The sequence below is a fragment of the Apis mellifera genome, linkage group LG4, assembly GCF_003254395.2.
Source record: "Apis mellifera strain DH4 linkage group LG4, Amel_HAv3.1, whole genome shotgun sequence".
Classification (NCBI taxonomy): Eukaryota; Metazoa; Arthropoda; class Insecta; order Hymenoptera; family Apidae; genus Apis; species Apis mellifera.
Window position 1 is genome coordinate 4,927,321 of NC_037641.1, and position 14,332 is coordinate 4,941,652.

Sequence of the window (14,332 nt, forward strand, 5' to 3'; positions counted from 1 at the left end):
AATCTGTGTCCGTGGTTGATGGAGAGGAACGAAAGATCTTTGAAATGACGATTTTGTTATCGAGTTGGAACTGGAAATTAATCTTCTTCTCTTTCGAGAAGAGATGATTTCCACGATATTTACGCGTGGAACGATTGCTAATCGAAATTCTTTCAATAGTGGATGATAATCAATTGCGAATAAAATAATTGTGATCTTACTTTCGTTTTTTTTAAATAATAAAATCATTAACTAGCATATTTACTGGTCAATTCGTCGAGCAATCGTGTTGTAACTTTTAATCTCGTCTATAGATTGACGAAATTAAATTCGAAACTTTTCCTCGATCTATTAACCCGACTATAGCCACTGATTTAATCCTAAACAAACTATTATAACTAAGCGACACACGCGAAGAGAAACAGTCAAATATCCTAACTAAAATAATTCCAATTTAATCGATTAACTTCCAAACTGTCCGCGACGGATCGATTTTATCAGAGAAATCGACGTTCGTGTGTCTTTTACTCAAAAACAGGATTTATATGATAATGTCCTGCTACGGTAGCAGGAGGTGGTTATTTATTTCGTATATATTAAACTATATTTCAATCTCCAGCAATATTCGACGTAAACATGCAAAGCGCAAATATGCTCTCTTGTAAACATGTATCTGATGTACATATTTTTTTCTACCAAATTAAATCTAAAAAAAAAAAACGAGCCAGCTACTAAATTTCTAAATTAAATTTCAATTTTCATAATTATCTGACGTATCTCGATTTAATTGTAAAAGAATCCTATCTAAAAAAGAAAATTTCACAATTTAATTTTCATCTACGACGCATGAAATATTATCACCGTGTCCGACAAACGTCCATTAATAAAATAAATCCGTCACAACGATCGATATCGATAAAAATTTCTAAAAACTACAATTCAATTTTTCTTTTCATTTCCTTCACCTTCAATTTTTCATTATCTACGCGTTCAAACACCGGTTGCAAGGAATCTATCCCCAATACTTTTTTTTTCCCCGTTGTAAAAATTTCGATACGACACCGACACGACGAGGCAAATCGAGGGTATTCACCAGGGGGGATATCTTTTCACAATTTAACCACTCTTCTCCCTTTTCTGTCCAGCCCCCATACTTTAATTTCCTCCGCGCTTCCGGCAGCCCGGTTTCCGGCTATCGCCACTGAACCTCGCCGTTGACCCTTTCGTCCGGCGATGTGGGTTGCACCGGCGGGGAAGTCGACTTTTCACGACTTCCGCCTGCGACCCGTGTCGACACGAGACGCCGCTACGCTTATACTCGCAACCGACTCGTTTTATCGACCATCTCTTCCGCGTTGGACAGCGATAACCGTTATCGCGATATCGGGGATCGTGATCCTACAACTGTTTTGAAAAGGTGTGGGGGATGGATATCGCGTTCTGGAAAGATCCTTCCTCCGCGCTTGAAAATATCGTGAATTTTTTTTAAAGTCGAAGATTTAATTTACAATTTTGTTATCGTTATTTTTAATAACGAATTTCAATCTTCCTCTGATACGGTTAAAAGTAGAAATGAATTGAAAATTGTTGGATCGATCCGAACGATAAAATTTTCCTTAATATTGGGAGAAAAAAAAGGGAAAGGCACGTTCGATAAAAATTGCGTCTTACATGATACGAAATTGAGATTTTACGCGGAGTCGCGTGTCGAGGTCGTGGTAATCGCGATAAAGTTTAAAGAAACGGGCGCACACGCGTGTTTAACCTGATAAAACGCACGCGACCCCGAAGAAATTTCCGCCGATCGATCATGCAGAAAGAAACTTTGGTATATTTTCTCTAAAGAAAATTGAAGGAAGTTTCGAAGCGTTTTAAGTTATAAACTACTTTTCTTTTCTTTTCTTTTTTTTTTCGCGCGCATTGCATCAACTTCGAGCTTCCAAGCATCTTGAACGCGACCTGCTTGAAATAACATAGCGTTCAAACGCTTGAAATTTCAATAAATTTGAGTATACTCTCGACAAAGTGCGATGTATCCGAAACGGGACAATACTCGAATAACGAAATTCGAGTGTCGACAGTTGTACTACTATGCCCTCTGAAGTATGGAATTTGAGCGTTGGAATATGTACGAGACAATGATACTCGTGTGATAAAATTTCTATTTCGAAATTTCTAAATCGAATGGAAAATGTTTGAAATACGATAATATTCGAACAATAAAACTCAACAGTCGAGTCTATCTTAACGTATTTGACGATTAAAATATTTAGAAGGATTCGCGTGCACTCTAACCTAATCTAATTCTAATCTATACTCGAAAGAATTGAAATTCGAACTTGCAAACTTTTCAATCAGCTTGAAAATCAGAATTCAAAGACAATTCTGACTTCTACGTAAAAAGAATTCAGATATATAACAACGAAGTTCGACTTCAATTCTGTTCGCTTCGAGTCACATAACCTCAAAAGTTATCAATCAAACCTTACCTTGTATTATCAAAATCCGAGCAGCGTTCCACGTTCATCATCACTCGAGGGATCAAACTAACTTAATTATTACCGATATAAAACACAGATGCAATCTTGTTTTCACTCGAAACAAACAAACAAACAAACAAACGTGACGTTAAAAAATGTTTCACTCGATCCTTCGGCGCACGCACTGCGCGCATGCGCGCATGCGCGCCTGGAAATTCTTCGGCGGGTTATAACACGATACGAAAATATTCCCGGCAATTTACGACACGGGCCGAACGACACCGCGTATCATCCGGATTTATGATGCCCGTTAAAATTGCCCATAAAAGCCGACGAGCTAGCGCGGATTGCTTTTTCGGATTAAACGGAGCCGCTGCCCCTCTCCCTTTCCCGAGCAATGCACCGTCCGCGTTTCTATTCCCCACGGAATACGTACGTAATAATGCGGGCCAAGAGATGCGTCCCGCGCAACGAGTAACATTTTCTCTCCCCACCACAATCTCCATGGCCAGCGGTTCTCAATCTTTCTCTATCATCCCTTCGTTATTTATCTTTCGAGAGATTAAAATTAATAGCAATCGTATTATAATACACGTTAAGGAGAGATTTTATCTTCGTTGAAAATTTATCCAAAGCGATTAATAATCGCAAATAACAGGTGTTGGAGTTTATTTAGACGAAAGGAAAGGGCGAAAGTGGCACTGTTTCGAGCTAAATCGCTCATTGCCGTTTTAAAACAATATTGGTCTAAAGTTTCAAACTCTCGCTCCGCTAATAATTTCCCTGATCACACGTTTGCCGAGCAGTGATCGTTTCATGCAATAAGTCTCGTCCCAACTGAACGATTCGAAAACTTCGCCGCCCACAGTTCTTCTTCCTTTTTTTCCATAGTTCACGAGTAAAACGATAAGCATCCCATTACTTTGGATCCTGGTAGTTTCATTGAATCACTTGCCCACACTGCTGCTCCAGTCTCGTAACTTGGTTCCCAATGTTCACAAATAAAGCACCGCTTTAAACTCTAACGCTAGATACGTGTAATCCTCCGATTGTTCATTGCTTCGTACGAGTATCTTCCTTCTGTCTTAGGTTGAGAACTGCTGAGATAAGGGAATAAAAGTGAGGTGAGCATGGCCCGTAAGGAGCACGAGTTACGAGTTTCCTTACAGGGAAAGGAGTTCGTTGACGAAAATGGGGATGGTATACCAGGGGCGTGTTCGTCCCCCGTGCAATTTATTCCCGGGAATTTCGTGGCGCACGAGAATTTGCGAGACGACGAATTTGGGGGAAGAGGATTTCGGGGAAAGGTGGTGTTAGATTTTGAGGAGGGAAAGATCAGAGGGAGAGGGACATTGCAAGTTGGTTTACGGGATTTCTAAGTTTCAGCCTGCCATTTGTCGCCGCTCGAGAGTTTCAAAGGGAACTGGAATTCGAGTTTCGAGTGTTTTAACAGGGCAGGATTCGAGCACGGCCAGCAATTGGTCCGAGTGTTATGGTTCCTTGCTTCTGAAATTCGATGGATCTTGAATCTCGAGTATTATGTCATACATGTATAATCGATCGAGACAGGAACAAAAATCTCAAATGCTGGAAATTTACAATTTTTTCCTCTCGAATCCTTTTGCAATACTTTAAGCCAGATTTGAGAAAAAAGAATTGGATCGAGCGAAGATAAATCCGATCCTCTCAAATATACGCATTTTTCCCCACTGAAGTTTCGCAGTTCACAGTCATGATCGCGGCGAAGTGCCAGGATGACAAACGGATGGACGTGTGATTGATATTGCGTGCCTCTCTCTCTCTTTCTGAATCAGAGACGTGCCTTGTTTTTCACGTCATCAACATACGTGTCAACCCGGGTGAACGCGCTTCAACGAGCACTGTTTGCCGTTTGTATTCATTGAAAAACTTCACAGATTCCACTTTCCAACTTCAACTGTGAAACTTCCATTTCCAACAACTTGGCAAGTGATAATAATTATTTTCCACGCGGTGAAAAGGCTCGATAATTTTTAATTCTCTTATCTTCTTGTTCCCACCTCGAAAACGTTACACATTGTCGCGATATCTTCATCAACACTGGAACATTTCTGAATAGGAACGCAGAGAGAGAGGGCATCACAGTTACATCCGCCGAATAAGAAGATTAAGGGATGTAACTTGTGGGAACCACGAGTTGCGGTTGCTGCTCTAACGCAGATTACGAGATTGTCTTTCTCTAATGAGATCATCTTCCCTATTGATTCAACGATACTCGTTTATACACATAGCGATCAATTCGACTATTTATGACACAATGGAAACTGTCATAAGGCACATTTCATCACGAGAATATAACTTCCATTCCTCCACGGAATTTTAATAATATCCATTCCATAAAAGAAGAAAGCATCGATGCATCTTGTTTCATAAAATGATTGAATTTCTTCTCAAATTAGATTAACCGTAGTCGCGAAGGAAAAATTCGAAAATTTAACGTCGAAATGGAAATGCTTCACCGTTGGAACAAAAAAAAGAATTTTGGGATCAAAGTTTTCCAATTATTCGCAAGTTTTCGTAGAAAAAACATTTGATTTCTCAAATGTCGGCGCACAAACAACGAGGAGGAGGATGGCTAATAAGGGCTGAGGAGGATTCTGGGGAGGTTCGTGGCTGGTGCTAAAGATAGGCGGAAGCGCGTGGCCACCGGTAGAGGAACATCAAAGGGAAGGAGCGATTGTCTGCTTTATAAATAGACACCGATCGAAAGTGCACGTAATGCGTGCGGTGGCGGGTCGTCGATCGTGGGACGTTAAGAATTCACGAGTTGAACAACAGTGGCGTCTTCGTGGATGTCAGCTGTTCGCGCGCACACGTGCACGCCTCCACGTGCTGGTCAATTTTTTTTACCTGTCAAGTCGATCCTTGTGGCCTTGTTTTAATTTCACCGCAAGTCGATATCGAGATTCTCTTTCAACGAGAAGTTTTTTTTTTTGTTCCAACGGTGAAGCATTTCCATTTCGACGTTAAATTTTCGAATTTTTCTTCCACTACGGTTAATCTAATTTGAGAAGAAATTCGAAAGGGAAAGATTAAATGGAATATTTAGAAAAAAAAGAAAGAGAAGGAACATTGACGCGTGTGAATTAGTCCACACTACGATAATTAAAGAAATATCCTTTCGAAAGCAACTTTACTTAAACCCATTAAAAGCTAAGAGAAAATAGAAATCAAACAAGACAGGAAACCTTAATTACAATCCTCCCTTTTGAGCCTTTAATTCTGGATGAATTATTTTCTTCGTTAATAAATTGAAGGTATAAAATCAATAGAATATAACTTTATTCGATCCCTGGATCACGATTATTGGAATAATACGTTCTCACAGAACCTCGAAGACTTTCGAACAAAACTCACACATTTTCCAGAATTACTTTTCTATCGTTTTATTTGCAAAAATTCGAACGAATGCACGCACGGACCTCGATTTATAATATTTTCACATTACAATTTCCCTCCCAATTCTTTTCCAAACGAGGTCGAAGAATTTAATCCACGTTTAAATATTAAACATACAAAACTACTCTTCCCCAGCTCTCGAGGGAAGTTAGAAAGGATGACGGGGAAAAGGGTCGCCCCGAGTAAGAAGCAAGATTTTTCACGACGTTACACTTCCCTCTGCACAGCTGCGGTTTCCATCGTGGCGGAAAGTCGAAACGACCCCATCGCCATTTTCCATCGAGTCAACGCAACCCTCCAGGCGCTCGCAACCCTTTTCCGCTTTTTTTTTTCTTTTTTTTCCTCCCCCTGTGTTGCCTCTATCATCTGCTCGCATACGTGCTCGAGTTTCTCTCGGTTAATCGACTAATACGCCATAGAAATTTCTCCAGGAGCAAGGTAATTTTATAACAAACCTGCCTGATGATAGGTTTCAACATTTCTCCAAATGTTTCTATCTTCAGCTTATCCTCTTGGTACGCGATTCTTCACAAATCACAGAGATACACTTTTTATTATAAAGATTCACCAACGATCAGAAAGGAAATTTCAAACGTAAACTGTTTCGCGGTGAATACGCGAAAAGTGAGCTCTTAAAATCGTGGATATTCGTTGCTGAAGAGGGGGGACGGTAATGACGATGAGCGAGCGTATCGCGCTTTTACTTTTCTTTTATTTTATCCGGCCATCAAAAACGCTTCGAGGACGAAATGCGTTTCTTATTATGGATCATTATACGATTGTTGTAGGAGGGTCGTGATTTATTTCTCGACGCCAACAGGGGGAGAACAATCGTCTCCACGAATACAAATGATTTCGAGAATGTTCCCTTGCTGTTTCGAAAAATCTTATGATTATTCTTCTGCGTGATTTTTTCTTCGATTTCATCGAGTTCAAACTTGTCCCTCGACGAAGATCCAAGATCCTCCAAAGACTTGAAGACAAGAATTCGAAAGTTTATTTATAACAGTGAATCGAAATGATCGATTGTTTAATGTAAATCTCTCCTCGACGAGCGTGGATTTTTAATATCTTCGTGATGTAAATTATTATAAGGTGTTTAATAAATTAATACATTTGTAAGAAATTCTTCTTAGAATACGATTTTTTGTTTAAATCGATCATAAGATATAAAAATCCCGAAATCTATCCGATCTCTCAGAATCTTCCTCCATATCTTATCCTCCAAATTTCCTGTTTATCCAAACGTTTGGCAAACATTCTCTCCGTTCTCGCGACCCCTTTGAATCCTCGGCTGTGTTACGGCCAGCCGTTTAGACGAGCTTTATGGCACGGCCGGGAAATTGCTATTTCGGAGACTTAGATTTTAGATGCCAACAACATTCGGCAACGATACTCAACGTTCATTCTCGCGCTTAGAGACAGACCAGACTCTGTTCCCTCGCCATCTCTTCCACCATTTTCTTCTTTCTCCTCCATTTATTCTGGCACAAGCCTCATCCTCAAGGATCACGCGACCCAATAATCTAATAATCTGTGCCAATTCGAGCCAAAACTTGTTAAGTTTTTCCACAGAAATCTTCCAAAATTAACGAAGAACTTCGCGGATAAAAACGAATTTCAATCGTTCTCTCGAATCTTTCCTCAAAGAATAAGAGAATAATTTGGAATAAATAAATTATGTCGAGTTGCAAAATCAACGATACTCGCAAAAAATCGAACGAATCCTAAAAGAAAATCGGATTACTGTGTTTCTAGATGACAAATCGTTTCGACAAATCGAATTTCGAGAGAGAGAGAGAAAGAGAGAGCGTAATCGCCAACAACGAACGAGGCTCGAAAAAGAATTGGTCGGATCCACGATAATGAAATTGGAACTGGGCGGTTGTAGTCGGTCGCCTCTTAATTAAATGGCCGAGGACTTCGCGTTCTTTTGTCCCCCGACCGCGAACTTGGGGGAGGATCAAATCTATCCTCGCAATTTCGACGATTTATGCGCTCCAACACGTGGCTCCTCCCTCGCGAATTTTTGTAAACGAACGTGGAATTTTTAGCAGCAAGGGAAATTCCAGCGTTGGCTGGAAATAATGAGAAAAAGGGGGGAGGGTTGGCGTTTTCAGTTAAAGGGATTGGTATCACTCTGTGATTTATTTCAGCGAATTCCTTTTCTTGTTTTTCTTTTTTTTTATTACTGGTATTTTTTGTCGCTTACTGTCCTTGCATTGTTTCTTCTTCTTCTTCCTCTTCTTCCTCTTCTTCCTCTTCTTCCTCTTCTTCCTCTTTTTGGAATATTTTTGCACTACACTCCCGTTCACAAATCACTCGACGGTGATTAATAATTTGGAAGGATAATGTTAAAGCTTCGACAAGTTAATTCGTCAAACAAATTGAGCAACGACAACATCGTGCAATATCGATGGAAATTGACGTTTCCACGTCGAGATGCTAAAAATACGCCGCAATTTAGAATTTGTTATAACGTATCACAGGTATATTTATCTTTTCAGAGTGATTCATAATTGAAAAAAATAGATGGAATCGTTACGAAAATAATACCAAACGAATTATTTATTTAGAAATCGATAATGCTCACGCTTAAAATTAGCAAAAGGATTTACGGATGGGAGTGTACTTGCAATGTTTCTGCCCTTGCACTACTTTTTTTGCCGCTGTATTTCTTGTTGTAAAGGTCCTCGCGCCACCATTTTTCACGGTTGTAATGGTTTCTCTTTTTTTTACTCTTGCATTATTCCTTTTTTTTTGTGTGTGTGTGTCGAAATTACTTCCTTCACGTTTCGGAGAATTTTGTATTGTTGAAATTTCTCGCGAATTCCTTCCTTTCGCGAATTTTTATTTTCAGTTTCAGTTGCAATTATAAAGGAGAAAAAATGGAATTATGGGCCGATTTTTCTAAATATCGAGAAAATATATCATATTAAATAAATAAACCACGAGAAAAATAAAATTTTGAATGCATCGTACGAAAATTGTACGATTTATATTCCATTTTCTTGGAAACAATTAACCTCGATATTCTGTATATAATTTCTTTTTAGAAATGAAACGATTCTTTCGCTGGATCTGTCGTACGTTGTTTCATTATTTCAAATTCGTTCCAAACCCGATGAATATTTTCGCATCTTCTCGATTTCGCGTGTATCCTTTACGAGCGACAATTCAAGCTTGGCTCTTCGTTTTCCACTTGCTTTCCAATTTCATTTCCCGTTTATCAAAAATTGATCCTCTCGCGACAAAACGCGAGAGGATCGAAGCATGAAATTGTTCCCGATTTTGAGAAAAAAGAAAAGGAGAGACAAATATTGCAAATACAACATAATATCTGCATGCAACCTTGACGAAAGAATATGGAATACGAAATATTTCAATCCAAGAGAATCACTTTGAAGTACGATGAAATATATCGAGAAGTATTTCGACCCTATTTTCAACTCTATTGTTCGGTATTTAATTCCTTTATCCTTCGTTCCCTTTTATTTACTCTCAGTGGAATATTCTCTATATCTATACACTCTTTCCAAATATTTTTTATTAATTGACAAAAAAGAATATCTCCCTTATGAAGGATTCTTCCTCCTTTTTTTTATCTTCTTCCTTGAACGAGATATTCAAATACGTCTTATCATTTTCGTCCGTCATTCTAAAATTTAAACTTGCTCGGGAAGCCGACCATCAACAGGGGGCCACGGTTGACCCAGAAACGGTGTAGGCTCCTCGTCCTGCGGATTCGTCAAGAGATATTTATTCGTTCCGGCCAATTTTTCCTCCAAGCTCGAGCCGATAGCCCCGCGGATAACCACCCCACTTGCCAAGCGAGACGACCGACTTCCTTTCCTTTCTTTCCTCTCCCGTCCTTTCTTTCCTCTTATCTTCGTGCCAGCCGTATCTCGAACGACGAAGAGAATACATGCACCGTCGCGTGCCCCTCGGTTGCCACGCGAAAATCGGCCGACACAGAAGAGAAACGTGGAAAAGGAATTATCCCCTGCGTTGCCTTTTAATCCCTCCTCTCTGACAGATTTATTCGCCTCGTGGGAAAATTGTTACGCGAGGATCGTGATTAAATAATAAATTCGAGTTCTAAGAAGCTAGGGGAACGCTGTACAAGAATGGCTGATAAGTGATGATACGAAGATGCATTTAATGAACGATACTCTTGGCTGCTCGAGCACTTGGAAAGTGGAGGATGGAAAGAAAAATATTTTCTAGATTGTTAGTAATTGGTCGGATAATTTCTAATTTTTTTTTCTTTTTTGGAAAATGTAGATATTCGCGTCTAAAATCTTCTTTGGATTCTATTGAAATTACCGAAACTTTGAACCGCTGTAACTTCGAAAATAACGATTTTCGGTCAACGAGCGAACGATGATTAGAAGCGCGGAATCTTTCCCTTTAAAACTCTTTTTTATTTATTTAAATACGACTTCCGGTTGCCGAGATATCATCGCGTAAAGAAAATGTAATTTTTAATAAACCCGATCGAATCCTATTAAAATTACCGAAACTTTGAATAGCTGTAACTTCGAAATTAACGACTTCCGGTCAACGAGCCAACGATGATTAGAAATGTGGAACCTTTCCCTTTAAAACACTTTTTTATTTATTCTAATACGACTTCCGGTTTCCGAGATATCATCGCGTAAAGAAAATGTAATTTTTAATAAACCCGATCGAATCCTTTTAAAATTACCGAAACTTTGAATCGCTATAATTCCGAAGATAACGACTTCCGGTCAACGGGTGAACGATCGTTAGAAGCGCGGATCCTTGCCCTTTAAAACACTTTTTTATTTATTCTAATACGAGTTTTGGTTGCCGAGATATCATCGCATAAAGAAAATGTAATTTTTAGTCCTTTGCCTTAAACCGATCGAATCCTATTAAAATTACCCAAACTTTGAATCGCTGTAACTTCGAAGATAACGACTTCCGGTCAACGGGTGAACGATCGTTAGAAGCGCGGATCCTTGCCCTTTAAAACGCTTTTTCATTTATTTAAATACGACTTCCGGTTACCGAGATATCATCGCGTAAAGAAGAGGTAATTTTTTAGTCCTTTGCCTTAAACCGATCGAATCCTATTAAAATTACCGAAACTTTGAATCGCTATAATTCCGAAGATAACAACTTCCGGTCAACGGGTGAACGATCGTTAGAAGCGCGGATCCTTGCCCTTTGAAACCCTTTTTCGTTTATCCCGATACGACTTCCGGTTGCCGAGATATCGTCGTGTAAAGAGAAGGGTAATTTTTCGTCGTTTTATTATCCTCGTCCTTGTCGCTTATTCGGACCTCTCGCTCGCGCCTCGCCTCACTGACCTATCCCAATGCCTAAAGAAGTGAGCAGGCACGATTCCTGGAAAAAATATAGGTCAGTGTGTCACATTCGTATCCCGGTATGGAAACTTTGAGTCCTTATATCTCGGCAACCAATTAAGATATCGGGATAAAACAAAAAAGGGCTTCAAGGGCACGGCCTCCTCTGTTTCTTAAGCGGGTTTTGACGGCAAAATTTCTAACTTTTCCCCGTGTTTTTTTATACGAAAGATTCAAGTTTCGTTTGACCCTTTATGATATATATATACGTAAAGATACATAATTTTCACGCAACACGGCACATTTTCTGGATATTAATCGAATATTTGAATATTGTTTTAGCTATATAACAATCCAATTTTAATTATCCTTGTTTCCAAGCGAATGCTTTCACGTTACTTGTCGATATATTATTTGATTCGTAGACGATCCAAAGGAGAATGGACCACGGTATTCTCCGTTCATTATAAAGCAAGTCTGCTCGCTGTCAAGGATGAAGCCAAAGCTGAGTTGTCTCTCGGGGAAGCAGGGCCAGCCAAGAAACGAGATTTATGTGTACTTAAGCGGAACAGCGACGCTCGTAAATAAGGATACAAAGAGGAAATGAAGTTCGGCCGAGGTGTCGGCGGATCATCGGGTGATTTATCGAGCAATCGACGAGAGCAGTCGCCGCGTTAATATCTCGAATGCTTTCGTACCCGCGTTCTTCCTTTCTTTCGAGGAAATTGGACATTTCCCAATATAGGATGGAAACGTCTCTCTCTCTGAATACATCTACAATTCGTTCGTCTTACTTTCGAAGCCCTTAAGAATCATTGCATAGAACGTAAGATAAATCTTCCTTCTCTCGAGATCACGTCGTGTGTTATTCAAAAACGAATTTTTTTTAATATCATCCACGTTACACGAAGATGCGGTCGATCGACTCCCATCATAATTTCGTTTTTAATTAAAAGATCGATAAATTTCCTCGATAATATCGTCTACGTTATAACCGTCCAATATTACTTCAACGTTGATAACACCGCGCGATTTGCAAGTATCGATCAATACGTCCGACAACACGTGTGCCGTCGTTATTTTATAGACGTTGCCTTAAGCAAGCTTAGTGGAAAATGGAGGGCCGCGTTATATTGTTTCACGTTTCCCCGTCTCAACCGTGAGATCCCCTTCGATACAAGGGAATATTTATCAAAGCGTGGCCGTGCCCCAACGCCACTTGCAGCCGCATGAAATCCTAATGCGCCCTTCTATCAATATTCCCTGTTATCGACGTTTCACAAGGATCTTGCGAGCCGAGTTAATGTTCGCGAGCCGAGTTATTCTGCACGACACATTCTTTCAAATATATCTTCACACACGTATATTCTTTACATTATACATTTCTTATCCTATTAGTCGAGAAGATGCGAGATTATCATTTCATCCCTTCTCAAAATATTAATCGTACGACGACGTTATCGTTTTATCGCCTTGCTGATTCATGTCCACGTTTGTGGATACGTCACAATGCGATAAAAACAAGTATACGATGTATCCATTCTTTCTTCGTCATTCTTCGCAGAGAACTATCACCGAATACACTTTATTTATTTACGACCCATTGGAGAAATGAAAGAATGTCCCAAATGTGCTCCTCCCCAGGTTTATCATCTTCGTTTAACATCGAAGAATGTTATGTTTATTGTACCTTAAAAGGAAATTTTTATTTTTTCTTTTTTAATTTTTAAATTAAATTTCTTTGACAAACCGTGGATACATTCTCTCGTCTCAAGGATGCGAAAACATCAGCTCTTGCAAAAATTTAGAGAGATCGTACAAAATCGAATTGAATATCACCAGCAGCAAGAAATTCGCGTTAAAAATCCCCCATTGGCAAACCGCCAATGGCCATCCTTCCGCGTACATCTATCTTTCCGATAAGAAGCGTTCCAGTAAGTGATCCCCTCCCCCCTTGCTGTACGCTCTCCCCCTTCTTTCGAAGGGAATCTCAACGTGTCCGATAGTAATTTCATCGAATCCTCGTAAACTTGGAGGTGAGAGCCATTGTGAGAATGAAATTGAAAATTCGAACTCTCTCTCAAAGATAATCCATAAGATCTCGAGACGAGATTACGGTCTCGGGGAGTATAACTCGATGGAATTTAAAAATGTTGAAAATGTTGGAGAAGGAATGCTTTTGGATAGAGAGAGAAAAAAATTGCGAAACATTCCAGCTTTCTTTCTCCTCTTTTTTTCTTGTTGCAAATATTCCTGGAATTCTCTTCTTCCTCCTTCTCCTCGCCTCTTCTTTCTCATTAATTATTCCACTTTCATGGAAAGTTTGATCGAATTCAATGAAATTCTTCTCGACCGTCCTATTTTTATTAAGAATAAAGATATCTCAAAAGTTGACGTTTGGATAGTTTGATAAAAATGTAAAGATCTTGAAGAGTAGCATTCCTCTCTTATTTTTCCATTCTCTCGAAACTGTTACAATCATTCGATCGATCATATCTTGCTTCGTTTCCAAAAGTATTTACGATCGGTCTTCGAGATATTTTACAAGAAAATTCGTCCAATTTGAAAATTTTCTCTCTTTCTGACAAAAGTGTTGCACTATCCTTTAATAAATATTAGTCTCGTTAATCGAAGAGAATTAAAAATCGAATCACTGGTTATCGAAATCGATTTTTCTCCGTTCTAAAGCCTGCCTTTAATATCGCTTGTATCGAACACGCTCGACCATACTTAAATTCTAATAATATAAAAAGAATTCACGCGACCAATAAACCGTAAATTTTCTTTAAAGCACGTATATACATTACACGTTGCCTTGTCTCTCCCTGGCAGAAACGCCCTTTGAATCGATTCTGAACTTGTCCTTCTCTTCCCACTTTATCGATCCCTTATCGAAATTCCAATAAAAAAAAAAAAAACCTTCCCCTTAACCTCTATCGAAAATAAAGAAATAACCGATAAACCACACATTCCGCAAATATATATTTTTCACTCGAATCAAGTTTCGAATGTGACACGAAAACACCTTTTTTTAGGAAAAAGATAATTTAGAAGAAAAATAATAATCGTAACCGAGACAGGATTAAACGAACGAATTTTGCA

The 14,332-nt window shown here is 39.2% G+C and overlaps 1 protein-coding gene across 8 annotated transcripts in view; it reads right to left on the reverse strand.

Moving 5' to 3' along the window:
• Window positions 1-14,332, reverse strand: part of LOC411046 (serine/threonine-protein phosphatase 2B catalytic subunit 2) — a 160,121-nt gene that overhangs the window by 71,319 nt on the left and 74,470 nt on the right. Inside the window, exon 1 of one of the 8 annotated variants that reach the window (XM_026440056.1) lies at window positions 2,469-3,556. The exons of the other annotated variants lie outside the window; for them this stretch is intronic. The gene's annotated coding sequence lies outside the window, so the exon portion shown is untranslated. Of the gene's footprint in view, window positions 1-2,468; window positions 3,557-14,332 lie in introns of those variants that run through there. 8 annotated transcript variants of the gene reach the window in all.